Genomic DNA, 27,305 nt, shown 5'->3' with positions numbered 1-27,305 from the left:
GGTGCGGTCAAAACAACCTGGAGCTGAACCAGCTTAAAACTGTGGAGATGACAGTGGACTTCAGGAGGAGCCCCCCAGTGCTGCCCCCTCTCACACTACTCAACAGCATTGTGTCTGCTGTGGAAAACTTTAGGTTTCTGGGATCCACAATTTCCCAGGACCTAAAGTGGGAACTAAACATAAATACAATTGTTAAAAAGGCCCAGCAGAGGTTGTACTTCCTGCGCCAGCTCAGGAAGTTCAACCTGCCTCAGGAGCTGCTCATCCAATTTTACTCTGCAGTAATCCAGTCTGTTCTCTGTTCATCTATCACAGTCTGGTTTGGCCCAGCCACAAAACAGGACAGGAACAGACTTCAACGGACAGTCAGGATTGCAGAAAAAATCATTGGTGTTGATCTGCCCTCCATTCAAGACTTATACAGATCTCGAGTCAGGAAACGGGCAGAAAACATCATTGCAGACCCATCACACCCTGGTTACAACCTTTTTCAACTTCTTCCCTCTGGTAGGCGCTACAGAGCACTGTACGCCAAAACTACCAGACATGTGAACAGTTTCTTTCCTCAGGCCATCACTCTCATGAACACTTAAGTCAATCTCACAGCATCAGGGACAATACTAGGTAAAACCGGAGTCCAATTCCTTGTATGTGTACATATACTTGGCCAATAAAGCTGATTCTGATTCTGATTCTGAGAAAGAAACAGAGGTTATAGGAGAGCAGGAAGCAGCGACGAGAGAGAGCGCCGGTGTGGGTGAGCGAGAGAGCGCGAGAGCACACGAGTGTGTGCTCGCAGGCAGGCAGCTGGAAGGTGAGCCCAGAGAAGGGTTTTTGGCCAACACTCGGTGGGGCAGAAGGAAGCAGTCGCTCCAGCTGAGTGAGCAAGGAGCTGGAGTGACTAGATGATGGACGGCTGGCCGCGTAAGGCTGTGAAGGCAGCGGGAGTCGGGAATAAAGGAGGCCTGAAATATTTTTAATTGCACTGCATTGTTTTTTGCATTATGTATCCATCTGCCATAAAAAACATAAACTTACTGTGGGATATAACATAATAGCATTTTTTTGCAGAAAATTATGCCCTTATGGTAAAGAGTAAAAGTTTAAAAAATGACTTGATATTGTGCATTCCACACCATTTGACCTCGGGGGTTCAGCCCCAGATGAAATACAAGGGTTCAAAGTTACTTCCTTTCACAACTTTGCTTATGAATTTGATGTTACTCTTGATTTTTGATCCTTTACTAGATATCTAGCCCGCTATGGCTGCCTATCAGAGGGTTAAAAATGACAAATTTCTATTACAGTCAAGAATATTTAGACTTTAAATATTTGAATTGAAGAACCCAATTTAACATTTTAAATATATGAAACGACTATTCTTGTTTATTTTGTACTTCTACTTCATGAAGTAAATCGTTACATTTCTTATAAGCCCCACAAATTAAGGCAGCTTACACTTTCTTCTTTTATAGTTTTGCCTCATTTATTGGGTTTAGGTTGAAGACCAGAGGGTTTAAGATATCTCTTAAATAGATTACCAAAGATAATCATGCTGATCTGCGTGTTAAGAGTCAGGTGTGGATGTTTGAGCTTGAGAGTCCGACAGCAACAGATGAAAGAAGCATAAAAATGAGCAGAATATTAGTGGAAACACTCACCTTAAATATTCCCTCAGTTAGCAAATCGATTCACATCCTTTATGAGGTAGGAATTAAAGGGCTTGTATACTCCAGGAAAGCATTACAAAGCAGCCAGGGATGCTAACAGTATTCTCTGACAAGTTAAGCATGCACCTGCTGCTACAATCATATTCACCATTTGTGGCTGCCCTTTTCTTGTGTTTACCCTATCAATACAGCATCTTAAACCAGGGGTTTTTAACCTTTCTCCCACCTCCTTTCGGACATGATGGTGGCATTGATGAGTTTCATTTCAAGGTATGCCCATGCATGTCACTGCTCATGCTGAAATGTTAAATACTCATTAAATCAGGAATGGGTCACTTTGGTTTTTAAATACCTTTTTTGAATGTACTTTATGTTCCTACAGATATCCTTATATTTCCACCATAGTGGCTACTACTGAGTCATATTATTGCATAAAATATTATCATTGAAAATTTCATAATATATACTGTACTACTCAAAAAATTAAAGGAACACTTTTTAATCAGAGTATAGCATCAAGTCAATGAAACTTCTGGGATATTGATCTGGTGAGTTAAGAGAGATTCCAGGAGACAGGCAGTTACTCTTGGAGAGCTGGACAGGGCCATAGAAGGTCCTTAACCCATCAGCAGGCCCGGCATCTGCTCCTTTGGGCAAGGAGGAACAGGATGAGCACTGCCAGAGCCCTACAAAATGACCTCCAGCAGGCCACTGGTATGAATGTCTTTGACCATACAATCAGAAACAGACTTCATGAGGGTGGCCTGAGGGCCCAACGTCCTCTAGTGGGCCCTGTGCTCACTGCCCGGCACCATGGCACTTGATTAACATTTGCCATAGAATACCAGACAAACAACTGAGTATGATTTTGAGTTGCTGCAATGAATTTTTGGTAAAATGGACTAGCCTGCCACATAATTTTTTCACTTTGACTTTCGAGGTGTCTTTGAATTCAGCCCTTTGTAGGTTGATCATTTTCATTTCCATCAAATGATGTAGCATTCTTTCATTCCTAACACATTACCCAGTCCATATCAGTATAGATATCCAGAAGGATTTTTTTCCCATTGAGATCTGATGTGTTTTAAAAGTGTTCCTTTAATTTTTTGAGCAGTTTATAATTGCGGTATTATTCTTATGACATATCAGCCACCCTTATACAGTGCAATATGTAGAATGCTTTTATAATACAGTACATCTTCAAGAGTTTAAATCCTAAGCATGGCTTTTCATTACTTAGTTTTTTTAATTTATTGCTTCTATTACAGTGGTCACTGGAATCAGTATCCAAACCCTAACATTCATTCACCCATGTGACACGATGCTCCTAGTGGATTTCATATGGCTATTAGTAATATAACATAATACGGCATGTAGATAATCACACTTTTATGTTTATGTCTCAAAATATTTGTTTGTAGTTCTATCTAATCAAATAAATTCTTATTTCCAAATCAAGTGTGCAGATTTATATGCATTTTCATAAAGGTCCTGAAATAATTTATACTGTGCTTATTTATTTTTATTTCTAGTGCCATTGTCTAAAGCAGTGTTTCCCAACTTCGGTCCTGGGGGCACACGGTGGCTTCAGGTTTTTGTTCCAACCAGCTTCTGTTTTTAATTGGACTCCTGGGCTAATTAAGTGATGTGTTATTTCCCAAGTTCTGTGTTTTGGGAACAATATAGAAATTAGAAAACTAAGTTTGGTAAAAAAATATACTGTATATATATATATATATATATATATATTAAAATGTACCAAGCAGTTATATGGGAATACTATAATGTATTTTTTTCTTTTTAACAATATATTCATCTTGATTTTCATTCCACTTTTCTAGGTGTTCTAATTTTTTAATTAATCCATTATTTACTAATTAGTGGGTCTGATGCTAAAGTAGTTGCAGCCTTTGATTATTCAATGTTGTTAGCCAGCGTGTCTGCTCTGCTCATTTTTAATTGTCATTAATAAGATACAACGAAGGGGAAAAACTGCACAGAGAAAGGGCAAAATATAACGAAATCAACAAAAGAGAGTTAAGCATTTAAATCTATAGCAAAAGCAGAAATATTTCTAAATGTCTTATAAATGTAAAAATCATGCTGCTGTGCTTTTCTGAATGTACAATAAAAGAAAAATAATACCAGCTAACCCCTCCTTTAACCGCCACCTTATCGTGGTGGAGGGGTTTGCGTGTCCCAATGATCCTAGGAGCTCTGTTGTCCGGGGCTTTATGCCCCTGGTAGGGCCACCCAAGGCAAACTGGTCCTAGGTGAGGGATGAGACAAAGAGCGGTTAAACAAAACCTCCTATGATGAAAAACAATTTTGGACGGCGTTTTCCCTAGCCCGGACGCGGGTCACCGGGGCCCCACTCTGGAGCCAGGCCTGGAGGTGGGGCTCGATGGCGAGCGCCTGGTGGCCAGGCCTGCACCCATGGGGCTCGGCTGGGCACAGCCCGAAGAGGCAACGTGGGTCCCCCTTCCCATGGGCTCACCACCTATGGGAGGGGCCAAGGAGGTCGGGTGCAGTGTGAGTTGGGTGGTGGCCGAAGGCGGGGACCTTGGCGGTCCGATCCTCGGCTACAGAAGCTGGCTCTTGGGACGTGGAATGTCACCTCTCTGAAGGGGAAGGAGCCTGAGCTAGTGCGCAAAGTTGAGAGGTTCCGGCTAGATATAGTCAGACTCACCTCGACGCACAGCTTGGACTCTGGAACCAATCTCCTTGAGAGGGGCTGGACTCTGTACCACTCTGGAGTTGCCCCCGGTAAGAGGCGCCGAGCGGGTGTAGGTATACTTATTGCCCCCCAACTTGGAGCCTGTACATTGGGGTTTACCCCGGTGGACGAGAGGGTAGCCTCCCTTCGCCTTCGGGTGGGCGGACGGGTCCTAACTGTTGTTTGTGCGTATGCACCAAACAGCAGTTCAGAGTACCCACCCTTTTTGGAGTCCCTGGAGGGGGGGGTCCCTTCTGGGGACTCCCTCGTTCTGCTGGGAGACTTCAATGCTCACGTGGGCAATGACAGTGAGACCTGGAAGGGCGTGATTGGGAGGAATGGCCCCCCCGATCTGAACCCGAGCGGTGTTTTGTTATTGGACTTCTGTGCTCGTCATGGATTGTCCATAACGAACACCATGTTCAAGCATAGGGGTGTTCATATGTGCACTTGGCACCAGGACACCCTAGGCCTCTGTTCGATGATCGACTTTGTGGTCGTGTCGTCGGACTTGCGGCCACATGTCTTGGACACTCGGGTGAAGAGAGGGGCGGAGCTGTCAACTGATCACCACCTGGTGGTGAGTTGGCTTCGATGGTGGGGGAGGATGCCGGTCAGGCGTGGTAGGCCCAAACGTGTTGTGAGGGTCTGCTGGGAACGTCTGGCAGAGCCCCCTGTCAGAAGTAGCTTCAACTCCCACCTCCGGCAGAACTTCGACCACATCCCGAGGGAGGTGGGGGACATTGAGTCCGAATGGGCCATGTTCCGTGCCTCTATTGTTGAGGCAGCTGACCGGAGCTGTGGCCGTAAGGTGGTCGGTGCCTGTCTTGGCGGCAATCCCCGAACCCGTTGGTGGACACCGGTGGTGAAGGATGCCGTCAAGCTGAAGAAGGAGTCCTACAGGACCCTTTTGTCCTGTGGGACCCTGGAGGCAGCTGATAGGTACCGGCAGGCCAAGTGGAATGCGGCTTTGGTGGTTGCTGAGGCAAAAACTCGGGCGTGGGAGGAGTTTGGGGAGGCCATGGAGAACGACTTTCGGACGACTTCGAGGAGATTCTGGTCCACCATCCGGCGTCTCAGGAAGGGGAAGCAGTGCAGTGTCAACACTGTATATGGTGGGGATGGTGCGCTGCTGACCTCGACTCAGGACGTTGTGGGTCGGTGGGGGGAGTACTTCGAAGACCTCCTCAATTCCACTAACATGCCTTCCAATGAGGAAGCAGAGCCTGGGGACTCGGAGGTGGGCTCCCCCATCTCTGGGACTGAGGTCACCGAGGTGGTCAAAAAACTCCTTGGTGGCAGGGCCCCGGGGGTGGATGAGATACGCCCGGAGTTCCTCAAGGCTCTGGATGTTGTAGGACTGTCTTGGTTGACACGCCTCTGCAACATCGCATGGACATCAGGGACAGTGCCTCTGGATTTGCAGACCGGGGTGGTAGTCCCCCTCTTTAAGAAGGGGGATCGGAGGGTGTGTTCCAACTACAAAGGGATCACACTCCTCAGCCTCCCTGGAAAAGTCTATTCAGGGGTCCTGGAGAGGAGGGTCCGTCGGATAGTCGAGCCTCGGACTCAGGAGGAACAGTGTGGTTTTCGTCCTGGTCGCGGAACAGTGGACCAGCTCTATACCCTTAGCAGGGTCCTAGAGGGTGCATGGGAGTTTGCCCAACCAGTCTACATGTGTTTTGTGGACTTGGAAAAGACATTCGACTGTGTCCCTCGGGGAATCCTGTGGGGGGTACTCCGAGAGTATGGGGTACCGGCCCCCCTGATAAGGGCTGTTCGGTCCCTGTACGATCGGTGCCAGAGCTTGGTCCGCATTTCCGGCAGTAAGTCGAACCCGTTTCCAGTGAGAGTTGGACTCCGCCAGGGCTGCCCTTTGTCACCGATTCTGTTCATAACTTTTATGGACAGAATTTCTAGGCGCAGCCAGGGCGTTGAGGGGGTCCGGTTTGGTGGGCTCAGGATTGGATCACTGCTTTTTGCAGATGATGTTGTCCTGTTTGCTTCATCAGGCCGTGATCTTCAGCTCTCTCTGGATCGGTTCGCAGCCGAGTGTGAAGCGGCTGGGATGAGAATCAGCACCTCCAAATCCGAGACCATGGTCCTCAGCCGGAAAAGGGTGGAGTGCCCTCTGTGTTGGTAGCGAGATCCTGCCCCAAGTGGAGGAGTTCAAGTATCTCGGGGTCTTGTTCATGAGTGAGGGAAGAATGGAGCGTGAGATCGACAGGCGGATCGGTGTGGCGTCCACAGTGATGAGGGCTCTCCATCGGTCTGTCGTGATGAAAAAGGAGCTGAGCCGCAAGGCGAAGCTCTCAATTTACCAGTCGATCTATGTTCCTACCCTCACCTATGGGTAGTGACCGAAAGAACGAGATCGCGAATACAAGCCGCTGAAATGAGTTTCCTCCGCAGGGTGTCTGGGCTTTCCCTTAAAGATAGGGTGAGAAGCTCAGTCATCCGGGAGGGGCTCAGAGTAGAGCTGCTGCTCCTTCGCATCGAGAGGAGTCAGATGAGGTGGCTCGGGCATCTGATCAGGATGCCTCCTGGACGCCTCCCTGGTGAGGTGTCCCGGGCACGTCTAACCGGGAGGAGGCCCCGGGGAAGACCCAGGACACGTTGGAGGGACTATGTCTCTCGACTGGCCTGGGAACGCCTTGGGATTCTCCCGGAAGAGCTAGAAGAAGTGGCCGGGGAGAGGGAAGTCTGGGCATCTCTGCTCAAGCTGCTGCCCCCGCGACCCGACCTCGGATAAGCGGGAGACGATGGATGGATGGATACCAGCTAATTAAAGGAGATCAGTGCTATCAGATGTTGTCACTGATTAGGAATCTGGTTGGAACAAAAACCTGCAGCCACCGTGTACCCCCAGGACCGAGGTTGGGAAACACTGGTCTAAAGGAGTGTAATATCTTATGATTACATTTTCTTAGTTTTTGTACTAGTGTTCTGCGAATGTTTGATTAAAGTAGTTTTTAAGTTACATAATATGCAGTAGAGTATATTGTAAGAAAATTAGCAAGCATACAATAGATAAGCATATCTTGTCACATAATGTATATGGTTTACGTTTCATCTGAAACAGAAGGGGTTAATTTAGTTTGCTACTGTTTTTTCAAACAAGAACGGAGAAGCTGTTTTTCCCTGTATTTAATTTTAGCTGTACTTACTCTCTCCTAACCTTTGTAAACTTTTTAATCACTTCTGGTGTTGCTCTTGTTAAATCCAGATTAAACAATGCAGGGAAATGAATCAGTGTGTGTTCACGCACACCCACTACAGCTGAAGCATACATTAGATGTCTGGTCTGTCTGTCAGTCCTGTCGTGGTCACTAAAGGTCAGGCATAAAGTGCCTTGAAAACTATTTGCCCCTTTCTGACATCCTCTATTATTTCAGTTTTTTGACACATTTTTTTCAGATTATACGTAATATTTGGGCATCTAATTGAGCCAGTATTTTTTAATTTGCCTTTTATAATTAATATAGTTGTACCACCTTCTGATAGAATTACAGTAACCAAACATCATCATCATCACTAGTTTAACACTTTTACACAGTTCAGCTTGTTGCCCTCCAAATCTATTTTGCTAATCACTGCAACTAAACGCTTCCTATAATTCAATATCAGTCTTTCACATCACTGAGGAGAAACTTTAGCCTTCACTTCCTTTCAGAACTGTTTTAACTCAGAGACATTGATATGCTTCCCAGTATGATCTGCTCGTTTCTGTTCTTGCCATAGCATTTTAGTTGAGTTTACATCTGTACTTTGAGTAACTTTAATTTTTCTTGTTTTCGGCCATTCCCTTGTAAATTTGCATTGGTATTTTGAGCAAGTGTGGGCAGTACACTGGTAGAAATGAGACCTTGGTAGAAATTTGTCAACTGGTGTAAACTGCCACGTATAATTTCTACTGTGGTTGAGCACATCGGGAAGCTGCCTTTGTTACTTGTACTTCTGACACGGTGCAGCATATGCCAGTACAACTGTGGTGGTGAAAGTCTGTACAGGCTTCAACTTACTACAGCTAAATTTGAATGTTCACATACAATTAAGTAGCATATAAACTACATGTCCTAAAAGTGACAGTGTGTTGATTTCAGCAGTTGAAGTTATTTCAACACGTATGTATTTCTGAAGGTAGAACGTCTGTGTTTTTCCCAGTTGATTCTGGGGTTCGTCAGGGGTGTGTTCTTGCTCCTACCATGTTCAATGCTTGCATGGACTGGGTGTTGGGTAAGGTCATGGGGTCCAGCGGCTGTGGGGCATCTGTTGACGAAGAGAGATTCACGGATCTTGACTTTGCTGACGATGCTGTCTGCAGAGAGAGTGTCGACCTTGTCGAGAGGTTTACTTACCTTGGCAGCAACATTCATGTCTCTGGTGACTCTTCCTATGAAGTCAGTAGACAGATTGGGAGAGCATGGGGGGTCATGAGGTCGCTGGAAAGGGGTGTCTGGCACTCCCGATATCTATTCAAAAGGACAAAGGTCCAAGTCTTTAAAGTCCTGGTGCTTCCTGTCTTGCTATATGGTTGCGAGACATGGACACCATCCAATGACCTGAGACGAAGACTGGACTCCTTTGGTACTGTGTCTCTCCGGAAAAATCCTTGGGTACCGTTGGTATGACTTTGTGTCGAATGAGCGGTTGCTCATGGAGTCCGGAATGAGGCACATTACCTGCATTGTGAGGAAGCGTCAGTTGTGGCACTACAGCCATGTGGCGCGTTTCCCCGAGGGTGATCCACCTTGTAGGATCCTTATTGTTGGGGACCCGAGTGGCTGGACCAGGCCAAGGGGTCGCGCACGTAACAACTGGCTGAGGCAGATAGAGGGTCATTTCCGGAGGGTGGGACTGGACCGGGTATCTGCCTGCGGGGTTGCCAACCGGGATCCTGACCTGTTTTGTCATGTGGTGGGTACGGCAATGCACTGTACCAGTGCATGCTCCCTAACTTGACTTGACTTGACTTGTATTTCTGAAGATGCATGCTATAATAATAATAAGCATGGACAGTGGAATCAGATGGCAGTAGAACTCCAGCTACTTTTGTTAAAATGTGCACTTTGCTTTGTTATTGTTGCTGCTCAGCCTGTGAGAGAAGGGGCAGGTGAGTCACTGCAGGGGGAAAGGAAAAGCTGAAGGATCTTAAAAAGAGGAGCAGTAAACAGTGCAGCAGGTCGACTGTCTGACTTAGACTCTGAAAAGGAAAGGAGTGTGCCTGTGGTGTGGCATAAAAGCTTGTGAGGACAGTGATCCCCATTGAAAGGGAAGAGTGGGGTCTTCCTGAACTAACTATGGACTTGATCAGGGTTCTTTCTTAAAGGGGCAATTAACAGTCCCTTCAAGGATTGTACAACATCTGAAGGTGTCTTTGTGTAAGTCCTTCCATTGGCATTCCTAGGGCTCTTATGTTTTGTATGCTGTGTGACCTTATAAAAAAATCACAATTTTTCCGGGCACAACTTAAAACTATAGGCGTCGATTCAATGCAATTTCTGTAGAATGCCCATGTATGTATTTTACAAGCATTAAATGACTGAGCAGGTAAAAAAAAAGTGGAAATGTGAAAAATTAGCAAATATAGTTCTACAGAACCAATGGCAGTTATTCTGTACTGCCAATAGAAAATACATTTATGATGTGATTTAATGTTTGCATGCAGATACTTTCCACAGTCTATGATAATAACAATACAGTAGCCCTGCATTAAGCAAAATAAGCACATGCTTTGGGTGCCAAGGGGAAAGGGGCACCACAAGAGAAAACTTCAAGTATAAATAAAGTTTTAAGTAGGCAACACTTAACATTATTTTTACATATTTTGATCTATGTACAATAAGTTGAATTGTATATCATCAAAGTTAGAAAGTAATGGAAAGGAAGATATTTTGTTTGATGCAAAAATAGATACGTCTTTAATAGAAAATCTTTTTAAAAAATGGTCCAACATCAGTTTTTGCAAAAAAAGGATTTTGAAAATTGAAAAGTATGCTCCCTTAATTTCAGTAGTGTTTCAAGTTTCAAAGTTTTGTTTAGTAGCCTGTGTTGTAGGGCTTGTTCTGACATTAACAGTATTTTGTCAGTGAAGATGGACATTTTCTTTGGTTCTCCTTTATGAAATTTTTCTTCATGCTTTGAAAGACAAAACTAAAGTCTAGCTGGGTTTGCTGGTTTATGTCACTTGGAAGCCAAAGGAATTAGTAAGAACACCCTTTTTTTGAATACTTATTTTTTATCGTGAATCTTATTCATTTTTTTCTTTATAGTCTATACAGTACACATTTCCCGAACTTCTGTGCCTTAAAATGGATGTGCAATATATATTTGTTTATTTCTTTTCAGTTCTTATTTTATTATTTTACACAGTATGGATATTTTTGAATTACTTGAGTTTATTAAAATGGTCCTTGAAAAAAGAAACATCACAGTAGAACTACCTACTCTTAAACTAGGAAACTGGGCCAACAGGAGAACCTAAACTGGAGTCAGTCTGAAAAGTATATGCATATAGATTATACTGTGATATATACCGTAACTGTGGCTATTTTTAATTATATTGTGATATACATTTTTGGCTTAACTGCCCAACCCCAATTTTGAGTTACTGTCTTTCTGCATGACCCAGCTACGCTTCAGCTCTTGGATGGATGACTGGACATCCTTAAGAAATTTCTGATTAAGAGAGATTCAAAGTTCCTTTAGTTTCCCAGGTCCTGAGGCAGGAAAGCGTTCCCACAATACTCCACTACCGTCAACCGAATTGATCCTTCATTTTAAACTGGGATGTTTATCTGGGGCTTGCTTGTGTGCTGTTATCAGTTTAAAAAATAACTTCTTTTAAAAAAGCATTCTGTGAAACAAAGTATCAGCCAGGTTAATACCTGGGTAGAAAAAAGTCAAAATGTAGCCCAATTTGGAGTGGTCATGTAAGAGCAATGTAACAGTACACCAGGGACCAGATTTAATATGTCATGGAGCACCAGTGTTAATAATTAAGTTTTATTCTTAAAAATCAATGAAGCGAAACCTTTCGTTTTTCCTGCTTGCTCAATCCTGTGTCATGTTATGGACAGATCTGTACTTTTCTCTGGAGGTCTCATGCTGCCTGTATAGAGCTTCAGATAAGGTGTATAGTTGGAGAAAGATAAATAAGTCTTTTATTAAAGAATTATGATTTCCTTAATGAGTCCTTGTAAGGTGATGCTAAAGAGACACATCAACTTCAGGTCTTTTCCACATACTGAGGTGGTTTCCTCCTCTTTGATAAGGCTTCAAAGCAGAACCTCAGTTTAAAGGTCATATTGCAAGTGCCTTATAGGGTATATTGCTTTTATGTGAATAAGTAATTCAATGAGTAATTTCATCCTTCAATTTACTGAACCCTCTTAATTCAATTCTAGGGTACTGGGAAGCTAAGGACCTCTTTAACAGCATAGTGCACAAAGCCATCATAGGCAGCACTCATGCTCAGACCCTCATTTGTGGCAACTCCACGAAGACTGTGACCAGACTGCAAACTGAACAAAGTAAGTGGCTCTTGATGATCACTCAAAGTGAGTATGAAACCTCTCAAGGTCATATTTGGTATTTTGGATGATGAATGAGTCCAACTGTATAGCCAAAAACCTTGTAACACAGGGAACAGAAAATTTGGTTTGGCGGCAACTTTCAGAAATTTGGATTTTCTTCTGTGCCCTTCTTTCACTGTCAGTAGTCTGCCTCATCAGAGAGGCATTTTTTCAAAAATAAAGTGACTTTTGAAGAAACTATTAGAGTCTTCCAACAACTAATATTGGCCCAGCCTTTTTTTAGTTAGGTTGTATAGGGAATGTTCATGTGAGAAGAAGAATCAACAGATTGAGGTTAATCAATCAGTTAATTAATCATCTCATTTTTGTTTGGCAATAACAGTAATTAATTAGGTAATTTGCCAAGGCTCTCACTTTATTTTCTATACCTTTATTAGAAGGATTTGCTTCACATTGTTAGACTCATATTGAATTAAATTAACTGAAGCTCTTCAATTTAAGAAACAGAATAATAAAAGTTTAATATATATGAGGATTACAGAAATCTGATAAGTACCAGTCATTTGGCGACATAGGCAGCTGCCTGGGGTGCTGATTTAGCAAGCCAGTTTTACTTTGTCTTGGATGGTATCTGCCACGCTGTACATGCTCCTTAAGAACACATGCCTTCTTTAACCAAGATGTAGGATAAAACGTTTGTTCTTTGTTTTTCAAAGAAATGTTTCTGCTGCTAGACTCTCAGATTTAGCCCTCTTTAACCCCTTTACTTTTATCCTTGAGATAACTCGTCCATCGCGTTTCTATTGAACTGCAGGTAGTGGTGGAGGGCAGCTGTTGGACGTCATTTGTGGTAAATACAGGTTATCAGAACAGAAAGCTCATGAAGAGAAAAGTAATTTGTCTTGTTATAATAACGACAGCATTATAGATTATAATTCTAGTGAATGCAATGCATATGACGGTGATGATTTTACATAAATGGTAAAAACCTGATGCCACTTCTGAATGGGCGTGGTTGGAAAAGAGCTTTGGGCAACTTTCAAGGCTGCCATTCTTTAATTTCCAGGGCGCAAGTCAGATGTATCAGGTACAAATTTCCACTTACAGACTTTCAATCTAGTCATAAGTGACAGGAGTTAGATGTAATTGTTTCTGGGCTAAATAGACATGCACAGAAACTCATTCAGCACTGCACATTGAAACAGATTTCCAGGGAGCTCATTTGGTCTTATTTCAGTGGTGTTGAGCTGCTAGCTTTCTTTGCATTTATTATATGTAATATTTCAAAAGCCTGACATTGAAATGTACTGTTCAAGAAAACCTTTACTTAAAATTTATGGATCATTCTATATGTGGATCACAAGTGAAAAACATTTCATTTTAAATGTCAGGAGTTTGAATTTTGTTGATATTTTATGTGTCACTTCACACAGTAGTTCAGAAGTCATCAGTTAGTCATTTTCCAATCCGCTATACCCTAATACAGGGTCACAGGGTTCTGCTGGAGCCAATCCAGCAAGGCAGGACCAAATCCTGGGCAGGGCTTCAGCCCACCGCAGGGCACACACACACCAGGGACAATTTAGGAACGCCAATGCACCTAATCTGCATATCTTTGGACTGTGGGAGGAAACCAGAGCACCGGAGGAAACCCACGCAGACACGGGGAGAACATGCAAACTCCACGCAGGCAGGACCCGGGAAGCAAACCCAGGTCTCCTTACTATGAGGCAGCAGCACTACCACTGCGCCACTGTGCCGCCAGTTTAGAAGTCCTTTTTGAAAATAAAATCCTTCTCTACACTTCACATACCTAAGCAGAATATTGTTGACAAATAGTATTCTGTACCTCATACAACCACTCAACTGACACTATCTCTGTATACTGAACAACTAGTCAAGTTTGTTGGTAGCTGGAAAAAAGTCCCCATGATGTGAATACTGGTAGTAAACTAAACCAGCTTATGTATTTTTATTTTTATGGTACTTTTAACATGCTATTTTAATTTATTTTTACTTCTTCTTTTCTCTATCTTAACAGCTAAAAATACGTAATCTCAGTGAAGCCAGACATATAATATATATGTCTGGAGACAACCATGAGTGAATTTTGCTTAAAAGTTGGTGGGAATAGTTAGATTTCTACATGTTTCCAAACCAATCTAATGCCTTATGAAGGTGGTAGTTCAGAGTAGGGGCTCTAATTTTGAACTGCAAAGATCAGAAGTGCTCTTGTTAATCTGGTCCTTCAGACAACAAGCTTCTAAATATGACGAACCAACTACAGTCAAAAGGTCTTCTAAAAAGTCCTATTAGACATATAAATGTGCAGAGAGCACATTGCACATTTAAAAGTAAACATAACCTGTTCTAAAACTAAACATGAATGAAATTAAAAACCTTTCTGTAACATCAGACTACATTCAATGACATCAATGAATGAGTGGTAAACATGAATGCTATATTGTTGGATGTTCTATGTGTGCTCTCTGTTGTTCATCGTTATGACCATAGTAGGAGTCGATGTAAGTTTGAAAGAATTGGCAGCTATGCTTGTGCAAAATATGCTTTTGAAGTAAATGGTGTGTCACACTCCATCAAAAGAGAGCTGATAGTGTAGAGCCACAGGAGATGCATAATTCACTACTTAAAAGAATCGAATCAACAAATCTGCTTAATAGCACCAGTAGATGCTCAAATGACGCTGCACATCAATCCTCAATCAAACTTCACATTACTATCTAATTGGAAATGCAAACATGCCATGACAGAATACCTGCAGTGTTTTTAACACATTGTATATCCTTTTAACAGTAGGGGGCGCCACCGAGCCCCCAAAAACCCGACACACAAGACCCAATACAACTCCAGGTTCAAATAATGGATTTTTAATCTGCACAGATTCAGTGGTACAATAAACACAGCCAATACAGATTTAAATGTGCTCTCTTTCTCTTTCTCTCATCCAGTGAGTGGCGCCCGCTGCCTCCCAACTCTTGTATTTGGCTTTATTTTATAGTCGACACATGAACTGCTTTTGGTCTCCGCTCCAAGTTGTTCTCTGTACTTCCGGGTCCTGCGGGAACCATGGTAGTCCTCCCCTGGCATCAGCCTCTGGTGGTCCTCAAAGACCCTGAAAGGTTTGTGTTTCTGGACTCCATTTCCCATGCAACCCTGCAGGTGTCCTAATTGAGTTTAGCCCTAAGGAACACTGCCACCTGCCATGTGGGGAAATTACCTGCTCCTGGTAAACCCATTCTCCCAGTCCTTCCATTATGGCCTCCTGGCCGGGTATGAAACCTTCCTTCTGAGTACCCACAATCCATAGACCATAATGCTGATAGAAACTATATTTGCTATTGTTATGTCATATAGTGATGTAATAGTTAAAATGACATAAAGAAATTGTAGAAGACAGAAGCACTCTCAAATGTCTGGAGCCCAGTAGATGTGGTGGTCTATATGTGTGTGTGTCTGGCTTCACTGTTGCCGCTCTCATTACGACATGCAAATTAATTATTAAGCTTCAGTTACCTTATGCTACTGAGCTCATAAATGCAGTTTTAAAGAGCAGTTTTAACTTTTTATTTTCTCTCAGTGTCAAGTCTTTTGTTTAGTATCTTTTGCTCTCTCCCTGAAACCCCAGGGACAGTTTAAAATGCATGGACTAGAGGAATTGGGGGCGGGTGTTTTAGGATGAAGCCCTGTGATTGTAGCGTTTGCCACACAGGGCTTCAATGCTACTCACTACACACTTTTTAACAGTTTATCCCCAGACTATGTTTCTGTTTGAGAAACACTTCTGACCCTGCAAGACTAAATCATACCTGCTATTGTGAAAATCACTAGATGGTACAATAACTTATTTTAAATGTTTACATTTACATTTATATGCTTAGCAGATACTTTTATCCAAAGCGACTTACAAAAGAGGTCATCATTATTGAGTAAATATCAGTCTGGGAACAAGTGTTGAATCACAGGGTTACAAAATTGACCAATTGAGCTACAAATGACCATCTCAGAACAGAATACAAGCGAGTTAAAATTCCTAGATTACAACTAATATTTTTCCTTCCTTTCTCCTTCTCTGGCTCTTTATCACAATCGATAGTTGATGGATTAGACTCACATTGATTTTAATTTTTAATGAGTTATTGTGCTCTGATGGCTGTCAAGTACTATTCTAAGCTTTGACGTTGCATGCTTTGTCTGCCTCTCTATCATTCATTTTTTTAGATGCTGTTTCCGTGGTTTTTGCTGCTATACATACACCTACTGCATCCTCGCGTACTATTTGCTGTACTTATGTGTCGCACTTATTGACGTTTAAGCAACTACTATACTATGATGTTACATATCAGTTTTTCAGTGGTTCTCTCAAAATGCCTGGGGGCCCCTGAACAATAGTTTCAGGCCACGGCCACCTCACTTCCAAGTTGCCCGTGTACATAATTGTGCTATCTAGACATTATAAACATCATCCCATTCTGTAGTGGTCTATGAGGTTTTAAAGAAAAGATTTCATATTCATCAGAAAGCTACTCTAATGTCATAAGAATGAGTCCTACTAACTAAGCAGGCCATACCGTACCAACCATGAGGTTGGCTGGTCATATTTTATATGATGATATCATAGAGGACTTTGCAGCAAGGAAGTCCAGGAAGGTAAAACTGTAAAGTACAAGAGATAGTGTCAAATCAGTCCTTAAATTTTGTTAAATGTCAGTTGTGAAATCTCTGCCATTACTGTGTTATATTTATGCAATGTAATGTGTAATGTAAATAGTTCCAGAGGTAATTGTGTTCTTTAATTTATTCTTACATTTATATTTTTAATTGTCCAATTGCTTCTATTTAAGATATTTATTATAATAATATTTATAATTACCTTACATGCAGTTCGCTCATATTTAGTTTGCTGTCACTTTGGTTTATTGCTGTGGTTGGAACCATTTTTTTTCTCGCAACCCAGTTTTGGCTTTTTTGTGGAGCATCATCCTGGGGGATCCATCCCCTTGTATCCCGCCACCCCCTTGGAGAATCGCTGTTGATTGTTGTCCATCTGGTTTCCCATTGATTGTGGCAACGCACCACATCACATTCCACAAACCATTCAGGCCCTTTTCTGATTCAGTTTTATTGTGATCCATGACTCAGCATGACTCAAGTTCAGGCATTATGTGGGACAAAATGGGTCGCAGCCCATAGTTTAAGAAACACTGGTCACTTAGCTGTTGTATTGAATGAAACCATCTGTGCTTTTGGATCCATTGTTTGTGCATTTATTTTGTCATTTTGTTTATTGGGGGGAAGGGTTCAGGGGACAGTGGTAAACCTTGCCTAAGGCTGCACATGAGTTTTGACCAGTATTGAATATGATAATGATATGATAATGGCATATATATGTAAAACACACAGGCACAGATAAACAGTCATATGGGACCAAGTCTTTAAGGATGATGTCCAGTGCTGTGTGGAGCTGTATGCCATTGCTCTAGATTTAAACGGTAGACTCTTCTTGTGTTAGAGCGCACTCTTGGCTTTTGCAACATGGTCCTTGCTATGGTGTGGTGTGTTGTGATGCTGTCTTCCTCAGCACGCTGTTAGGTTCTTTGCTGTGTCCTCTACAACTTTATAGGGAAAAGCGTTTTTCATTCTAGTACAAGAGAGTAGGTGCTGAAGTTCCTTTCTTGAAGTAATAGATGCTTTTTAGACTGGATTCAGTTACTGGCATGGCGCTATGGATCTTAGAGCTATTTCAACATGTCTAGCTCCAAGTCTGTATGGAGAGTAGCTTCCAGGCCAAAGACAGTATGTGAGCTTTTTTGATCCACAGTGATTAAATGGCTTCTCACTCCAAGTAGAGCAGATTGTCAACTTTCAGCTCCCAAAGAGACAGAGAAGGTGAATACACCTAATTTTTCAATGACGGTGTAACATCTGATGATTGGATCAAAGTCCCTTTCAGTCTCAGGTTCAGTACCTGCTCATAGGTTTATTATTTTGTCCATCACATCCAGCCAGAGTTCAGTTTGTGGTTACAAGACTAAAATGAATGTACTTTTGATCATGTTTTTGTTGGAAGGAGACTCTGCAGAGGTGTCAGCTGTGATTGTACTTCATATGATAACAAAGGTGTTAGAGGTGTCCAAAGTTGTGGTAAAGCTGCAGTTTGGCCGTTCACTTCAGTGTTCACCGTGGAATGAAGTAAAACTGGATTTCTTCATCCATCTTAAATCTGTCTTAATGGGCCATTTGTGCCACTAAAAGGCTATTAAAATGGTCAATACCCACTTTGTCATTCAATTATGAGTTTATTTATTTGGTAAACTGCTTCCTCTAGTTCAGCATAGTGCAGCCTGGAGCAGTGGGAGTCAGGTAATCTCATTCAGCTGTCTGTCAGATGGAGTTGGCCTACACCATCATGGCCTCAATGCTGGTCATTTTTGCTTTAGTGTGCACTCGGGGACTTGGTGCAGCATATCTCCCAATAAATATAGAATTACTTATGGAAGCAGTGATGGAACCTTTCAAAATTATTTGTGTTACAATTGCAGGTGAAGCCAATCTCTCTGCCATTTTGAAAAGTAGCGTTGTAAATGGCCATGTGGACTATTATGTTACAGAAGCTTGAGACCTAAGTTCTTAACAGCAAATTAGATAGAGGAAGGCATACATGAAGAACTGTGATTATAGAACAAGGCTGCAGAGGGCAGTGATCTCAGGTTGTAGTGGTCCCAGTTCCACAGCATTAAGGTAATCTAACCTATCAAAATCATGTAAATGCTGTCGGCTACCTGGCTTTCCCACTGTAACAGGTTTAAAGCACAGGCTTGTGTCAAATCCCCATCTACTCCCTCTTGAGTTCTAAGGCCTAATTGTAAAGAGGAATCCGCAGAGTAACTCCAGACAAAATAAGTAACTATAGCTCTAATCAAAATATAAAGAAATGAAACAGCAAAAGTGTAGACTCACAAAAACAAATAACATAGAAATTAAAATTAGAAAATTAAAATGCTGCTCGACTACATGGTCCCTATCATCAAGCTTGTGAGTGCTGCATTTGTTTAGAATGGTTTGTGTTTTTAGAGCCTTTATATGCACAGAGCAGAAAGTGAATGCCTAAATCAAGGTGATGACTGAGGAGGAGTGCACTTTGAATATGCTTCTGGAAGTGATGAAGAGGAAATGACGAAGATTTTTGTGGTAAAGGTAATTTACATTAAATATATTAATGGGACCATACATTATGTAGAGACCTTCATCATGGCTTTGGAGCCTTTGTTACACTCGCCATTGGATATACCTATTACACCCTCTGAGAACAGATGATGCCCAGATAATGCAGTAGGTACCTTGCCTTCAGCACAGAAAGGGCCATATCTAAGTTTATACCCCTCTATTGGATTCTTGGTCTCCTAGATTGACTTTAACATCATTGTGGAAATTCTTTAGTTGCATTCTTGTTTGCTGTCGATATTAGGGATGACTTCAAACTAACAATTAAACTTATTAACTGTGTATTAAGAGCAGGCTGTCAGCCATGAGCCTTTTCAAAGCAATGTGTTTCTCACAAACTCCTTGCTATATGGAAATTTTACAGAGGTTGGGAGAAAGCACTGATACAGTGCGTTGATACACCCACTACACGAAGAACTACCTCAGGAGCCAAATTAGGACCCAAGCACAGCCTTGCAACAAGGAAAAAAAACTCGTATTTCATGCATTCCTAAAGAAGTCATCCTTATTTTTTATTTCAACTACAGTGCCTCCTGTGTATTTCTATAGCTAGGGCCATCACTCTAATAAAGCTTCTAACTGGAAAAGGAGGGTGAGTTGTGTTTTTTTTTTATAGTACATTAGCCTCAATTAAATCAAGTGGATATAATATTTATTTCATTGTAATTTTAGTGTCAAAGGAAAGTGAAAATTGGCTAAAATGTATTTAGGTTCTACGAGGTTGTTTTAAAACGTCAAATTATATTTTTGTGAGTCTGAATGTGCAAAATGAGGTTCTTCTGCAAGGCTGCTGAGTCAGTCCCACAACAGAGCAGTTAGGGCCTGTAGTTAGGATACACTCTGGTGTCTACCACGTGAAATGTACATGGCACAGCCGGCTAGAAGAGGACTGTGGGGCAGACTCAAAATATGCTGGAGGGATCATATGTGTTGATTGTCCTGGGATCAACTGAGTGTCCCTTTGTCTGGAGAAAGTCATTGTTATGTCATGCCCTTACTGGGAGTAATTGAAAGAAAATCTCATTTGTTATGTCCTGGGTATCATAACATTATAAAATGAATAATAGTATTACAGTATAATATTCAGTAGCACAGTTGAAGACAGAGATTGCAAGGAGATCCCAGTTTATCGCGTTACAATACAGAGCTATGCACTGAACTTCTCCGAGGCCAAAATCTCAGTTTTTCTAACCAGAGTTCAGGTTTATATGGCATTCTAGGAACCGAGTCTCGGTGAATAACTGTGTTATTAAAGTGTGCCTAAAGTGAGAACACAGAATTGTTTGAAATAAAAATGGCATTTTCAAATCTATCAATATTAATGTGCATTCTAGGGTGGATGAGCATATGCAATGATTTTTGGTAATTCTTCCACTTTTAAACAGTAACATCCAGCAACTTTTTAACTGCAAAATGTATTTTTGTATAAATTTAAACCTTTTGTTGTATATACTCTTTATTATATTGCTTCAATTCACACATGATGTTTTTTTAAAGCAAACCTTCAACAATAAGTAAAGTTATTGAAATTTTTACTGGTGATTCAGATAAAGTATGATAAGGAAACATAATATAGAGCCATATAAATAAAAATAAAAATACTGTTCTATATTGTGAAACTTTACAAGGAATTTGTTGACTTTGTAATTTGTCATAATCCCTCACGGTGAACTAATTTGGATAGGCTAGGTTTACTCACTGCTTATCATGAAACAGACATGCAACGCATTATCAAATCCATTTTAATTGGTAATTGAACTGGAGTCTAGGCACTGTAAAATGGCAAGGACTTTTTTTATTTTGTTAAAAAAAAAAGGGATTTGGGGCGGCACGGTGGCGCAGTGGGTAGCGCTGCTGCCTCGCAGTTGGGAGACCTGGGGACCTGGGTTCGATTCCCGGGTCCTCCCTGCGTGGAGTTTGCATGTTCTCCCCGTGTCTGCGTGGGTTTCCTCCGGGCGCTCCGGTTTCCTCCCACAATCCAAAGACATGCAGGTTAGGTGGATTGGCGATTCTAAATTGGCCCTAGTGTGTGCTTGGTGTGTGGGTGTGTTTGTGTGTGTCCTGTGGTCGGTTGGCACCCTGCCCAGGATTGGTTCCCTGCCTTGTGCCCTGTGTTGGCTGGGATTGGCTCCAGCAGACCCCCGTGACCCTGTTCGGATTCAGCGGGTTGGATAATGGATGGATGGAAAAAAGGGATTTGAAAGCATTTGGTCCAGGCGGGGGGATGGGGGACTTTTTTAACAAAAGTCTCTTTGAAGCACCACCAGTCATTCATAATTTACATTTTTAAACATATCTTAAATAACAAATCAATAAATCACCATGCAAGCTTCTGTAAATAAATTAACGTAAATTTCTTTAATGCACGAAAGTAATCAAGCTTTTCTTGGAAAAAAGCTTGAAGAAACATTGATATATCCCAATGTATTCAAATTTTATATGTAGGTAATGAATGAAGAAAGCACACAAATAAACAGAGGAAATGGCTGTAGGCCAACCACTACTTGGTGGCCACTTCAAGCGCTCACATCTGTTTCCAAGTAAATCTTAATGACTGTTAATGCTGCAATGCCATGACAATGGCTTCAACAAACATAAGCTATGTAACTAGAAGGATACATGTGTAACTCAGTAGGTTCTAAAGTGACTTTCCAAAACAAAACGTGATTATAGAAAAAAATACAAAACAAACATTTTTTTAGTTACAATTTAGGTTATTGGTAATGAAGGAGTTTGCAAAAATTATGGACGATCAATGAAATTGTATACTGCTGTTAGTTAAAAGAGATGACAAGTCGTTCCTAATCTATACAGGAAGGTTTTCATTTATTATGATTGTCTTTATTCTGAATATAAAACATGTGTGGCGTTACTGCAGTCATAATTGACTAGAAGAATATAAAAAAGAAAAACAATGTTACATATTTTAGGTATATGCCCAGTTCTACAACTGGATATTTAAACTACCATTCAAATAAGTTATCTAGCCCTCGTAATACGATGTTGTGGCCAGTTGTGTGAAAAAACGGCGCTTAATTCTAATTTCTTGCTTTAGAGGAAAGTGCTCCTTCTCCCAGGTAATCACAATGATTTTTCTGACTTTTTGATTAACTCTGGTTTTTGTATTCAGTCTCATTTATCACTGTCTGAAACATGAAGATGTCATTCTACTGATTCATTTTCTAACCATGCTATACAGTAATTCCAGATTCCATTTATCCATCATATGCTTGATACTAATGTTTTAGCAGCATACGGAGTGCATTAAGAGACAATTGCAAGAGCAGAGTTTCAGTTAGGTGATAGTCACCATTTTCACTAAATAACACACTAATCATTTAAAGGTGAATGGGTTCTTTCAAAGTAAACTTAGTATTACAATGAGGCCTTTTAATATGAGTTAATGAAGAGCATCTTAATGTAATTGTGTTTGATTCACTTGACGTCTCTCAATACTCAGACTGTCTTTTTAATAAACGTCTCATTACATAGCAAGTGGCATAGAGAAACATTAAATTATACTATGTGTTGATGGCTGGAAAAGATATTTCAACAAAAACATGATTTTTTTAAGATTCTCTTTAATCATGCATATCTGAAATTGGTAATTGTAGTTTTCAAGTTTTTATTCTTTAAAAACAATTATTTTTGTTGCCTGTTATGTGGATGACATGAGAGCACAGTGGGTATGCTAGTGCTTCATGGATTTTCATCAGTTTTGCATCAGTGCTATATAAAAGATTTGGAGTACAGAGCAGCAGTTGATGTTACATGCCAATTCAATATAGTTGAGAATTGGTGAAATTATTTTTGTTTGCCCATTTTTACCTGAAGGAAGGCAGACAGGCAGTAACATTTAAATTGGGTGTGCTTGCATATGGTATGAGAATATGATCATTTGTCTTGCAGTGCTAACTTTGATAATTCGGATGCAATGAAAACATTTTCTAAACCTGTATCTAATGTTGCAAGTCAGTAGTTATTCAGGTCTAATGAACAAATTCAATTTTTATTTAACACCATCACAATGTTTTAGTACTATCTCATGATCAGTAGGACAGTACTATTTTTTTATTTTCTCTCTTTCAGCATATTTACAGCTTCTTAAAAATGTAAGTCATTACAAGAATACTCCAATGTTCTAATGTTATATTAATTATAGGATTGTAAAAGCTATAACATGCTAAATGCAGGAACCAGCCCTGAGTGTGTTACCTGTCCATCTATTAAAATAAAGGCTTGGTGTTCTAAACTAATTTGATTTCAAAATTGCTGCTTCACAGTAAATATCTTACACTAAAGGCTTAAAAGAAAATGAATAGCAGTATGCTAACCAGTTAACCTATTGCAGAAGTCTATTTAGAGGGAGAAACTGACCTCTGATTAAGTGGAATGACCACTAAAGAAACATCTAGAGAAAGTTTCAATGATCAGTCTGGACTGACCTTGGATTCTACTGCTGTTCACTACTTCTTGTGAATGAGCTAATCAAATTCATAAATAATGAAATGTAGCATTTTTGACTGGAACCAAAACAATGGGCAGTAGTACAGCTGGAATAAGATGCGTCCAAAACAACTGGCAGAAATTTACATATATATTTCTATTTTTAGCCTATGAATTTTGGTGAAAAGCATTCTAATTCAAATTCACAGTTGTACTCCATGTACTGCAAAATAAGCCTACAATACATTCACCATTAGAGTCACCATCTAACCTAACGTGCACTTCTTTGAGGATGTGGAAGATAAAACTGCAGCCTATACAGAAGTAGGGCCCAGTCCTGGGTTTGAAGTCGAGCCTCTGTGGCATGTGTACTCTTAAAATAATAAACTGATTTTGATCTTGAACATGCCTTGTGGCTAGAAGACACTACGTTGTCTGTGTTGATTTTGGCCTTTTTCACATAGTATCGCTGCTGAACTGGGGATGAGCTGGCAATCAGAGAAGGTTTGTTTCTTCAATGTCACATAATACACAACCCACTTGACATATAATTCATAACAATCCAGCAATAACCACTCCTAGTTGTCTAGGAGAAGACCACAAAATGTTTTTTTTTTTATACTTTAATGGTGAGCTTGGGGGCCTCATTGTGTTGTGTATGTATTATGTAACCTGTTGCTAGATGAATATGAATTCCATTGTGCAAAAGCCATTTAGCATGAATTTCAAACTTTTTTTTTCTCTAGACGTGTTTACATATATAAACTACTTTTGGACAGGAGATTTTGCCACATGGATAAAGGAGGTCATATAAAATGTGAATCTGGAGCTTTTGTCTTTGAGTGGCATGCCTTATGATTTGTAACACTTGATAGAGAGACCATGTTAAATGCATGTTGATATATGGGTGACAGTGTAGCCCAGTATTCATTAGCTGCCGCATAGGTCCAGGAGACTGGGATTCAGCATTGACCTGATTGCTGTCTGTGTTGCTGTCTGTATCTGAATTCAGCACTATGTCTTTACTCCACAGACCTGTTTTAGTGACCTTGTAAGCTTGTTGTCCAGTATGTTTAAAATACCTAACTTTTATCCATTAGCCAGAAGCAACTGCGGGTGCTTTCTCAATCAATGCTGGTCTAAAAGCACTTGAGAGAATTATGTTAAGAATGTGGGCACTACTGTTTAATCTGGTGTTCCTGTGCAAGGCAGCGACCATGTTTGCTCCTCGGTCAGTAATAGTCAATTGTGAAAACTAAGTTTTTCAAATACTAAGCGCAAATGGTTTTACCCGTTTTAATTGTGCTTGCTTCAGACTGGGTCACAAAAATCACCCTTGACATAAGATTGTAGCTGTCATTAATTTAATGAATGGTAGCAAATAAGAAAGAGGTTTTCTTAAAGTTTTCGGTCCAAATATCAGTTGTGACAGCACACCCATAATTATTAACGGTCTCAAATATGTCATATACTGTATCCTTTCTCAGTTTTTGGCCTTTTCTACCACGTGCTGTGATACAGCTGTCAGATAGGGCAGTATCTCTTTAAACTTGAGTGGTGGGGTGGGATTCTTCCAGTTGAGCAAGATAAGACCTGGAGCCCACCCTGGATGGGGCATCAGTCCATGGCAGGACACACTTGCACACACACACCTACACTACTAATATGGGGCCAATTTAAAGTTGCCAGATAATTTTGAAAAGGAGTATCCTAAGAAAAGCTCATATAAATGGCGATTAGGCCAGGGTTTGAACCCAGGACTCCAGTGCTGTGAAGCAGAAACAGTGCTAACCACTGTACCACCATGCAAGCTATATGAAAAAAAGCCCAGGGTTAATTATGAAGATGTTAGTTTATGATGCAGTGCCACAGCCTTGTTTTATGTACAGCACACTTGTAGACTGGAGTGTTAGGTCTTACCTTTGACATGGAACACGTTTAATTGTTTCCCAACCACTGTAGTTCCATCCAAATTGCTGACTAGAGTTAAGTTGTTCATTTATGTATTTTCAAAGTGTAATTCTTCATCACGGGTGGAGTGATGCAGTGGTTCCAATCAGATTTTAAGTACAGGTATCATGGGCATCTGTGTCTGCACTCCTTGTCTGTGTTAAATTTTACTTCAGTTACCCCTTACATTCCATGCAGAAAAAAAATAAATTAAAATGTGTTCTATTGCTGAATATCCATCCATCTATCCAGTATCCAACCCGCTATATCCTAACTACAGGGTCACGGGGGTCTGCTGGAGCCAATCCCAGCCAACACAGGGCGCAAGGCAGGAAACAAACCCCGGGCAGGGCGCCAGCCCACCGTAGGGCACACACACATACACCCACCAAGCACACACTAGGGAACATTTAGAAACACCAATATCAATTACAAAAATAAAATATGAAACAAAGATGCAGTTTCTTTTTTCTCAGAAAATACTGTATTTAAATAAATAGAGGAAAATGTAGGAAAGCAACAAAACGGTCTGCAACTGTGGTCATTGCCAACACAGGGCACACACACACATACCAAGCACGCACTAGGGACAATTTAGGATCGCCAATGCACCTAACCTGCATGTATTTGGACTCTGGGAGGAAACTGGAGTACCTGGAGGAAACCCACACAGACACGGGGAGAACATGCAAACTCCATGCAGGGAGGACCCGGGGAAGCGAACCCAGGTCTCCTTACTGGGAGGCAGCAGCCCATTGCTGAATATTTTACAAGTAAATTTATGTTTTATTTTTTGTAATATTATATTTTAAAAAAATATGGCCCATGAAAAGTAATTTTAAAAAGTAATTTTTTACATTTTTCTCATGTCTGAGAAAATCTGAGTTCCTTCAGTTTTTAGCAAAATTAAACTTTCGTTCTCATGTGGAAAACTGGACTGATCATGACATCACTGAGCACCTTGATCTGCTGTATTTATCATGGGCGGCTTTTAAGCCAAAGTTGCTTACAGCTTCTAATCTTTGAATTAAGCATGCTTCAGGGTAATCTTGTAGAGTTGTTTTATAAGAGATTGACAGGAGAGTGTGAGAACTATTTACCCTGTTGCTTTAGATTACTGGTGTTGTGTTTTTTTTATGATTTCATTACCACCTCTCTTATTCAGAGGCCGTCTACCATTAATCAACTCCTTTTTCTTCATGATGATCTTGCATAATTTTTCTTTTGTCTTCAATTTATATCCCGGAACTGTGTTCATTTTGATATCTTGGTAAATATACTTCATATATTGTAATCTCACCTCCTGAAGGTCAGAGGTTAGAAGGCTGGTCACAATCACAATGAATGAGTGCATGGTAGTCTCCAGCCCATTGTAGACCCCCCCCACACACACACACACAGCTTACACTGTAGCCCAACTGAGCACCTTGTTCACATTTAGAGGCAACTGGAGTTTGGAGAAGACCAAGCCAACACATACTGTAGTGGATGTGCAGATTTAACACTAAATGCATTCCAACTGAATTGAATGAAGCATCTTGAGTCACTGAGCTTCAGAGATGCACAAAAATGTACAGAACACAGGTACAGTGTTTCACCTTACCAGTAGCTCATTTCCCATTATCCTTCTCTGAAAAGATTTATTGCAAATAGTTTGCTGTTATTTTCTAAGATATTTTCCTATTAAAAGGTGAGACTATATAACAATTCTTTTGAGTATGTCTTTCATGAGAGTAACATACAGTA

The 27,305-nt window shown here is 41.0% G+C and overlaps 1 protein-coding gene across 2 annotated transcripts in view; it reads left to right on the top strand.

Moving 5' to 3' along the window:
• LOC114656187 (E3 ubiquitin-protein ligase HECW2-like) overlaps positions 1-27,305 on the top strand; it is a 358,966-nt gene that overhangs the window by 60,157 nt on the left and 271,504 nt on the right. For both annotated transcript variants that reach the window (XM_051931045.1, XM_051931046.1), the window contains exon 2: positions 11,793-11,918. The gene's annotated coding sequence lies outside the window, so the exon portion shown is untranslated. The remainder of the gene's footprint in view (positions 1-11,792; positions 11,919-27,305) is intronic.

Source organism: Erpetoichthys calabaricus, chromosome 8 (genome assembly GCF_900747795.2).
Source record: "Erpetoichthys calabaricus chromosome 8, fErpCal1.3, whole genome shotgun sequence".
In the NCBI taxonomy this organism is placed as follows: Eukaryota; Metazoa; Chordata; class Cladistia; order Polypteriformes; family Polypteridae; genus Erpetoichthys; species Erpetoichthys calabaricus.
This window is presented reverse-complemented; position numbering and strand designations above follow the sequence as displayed.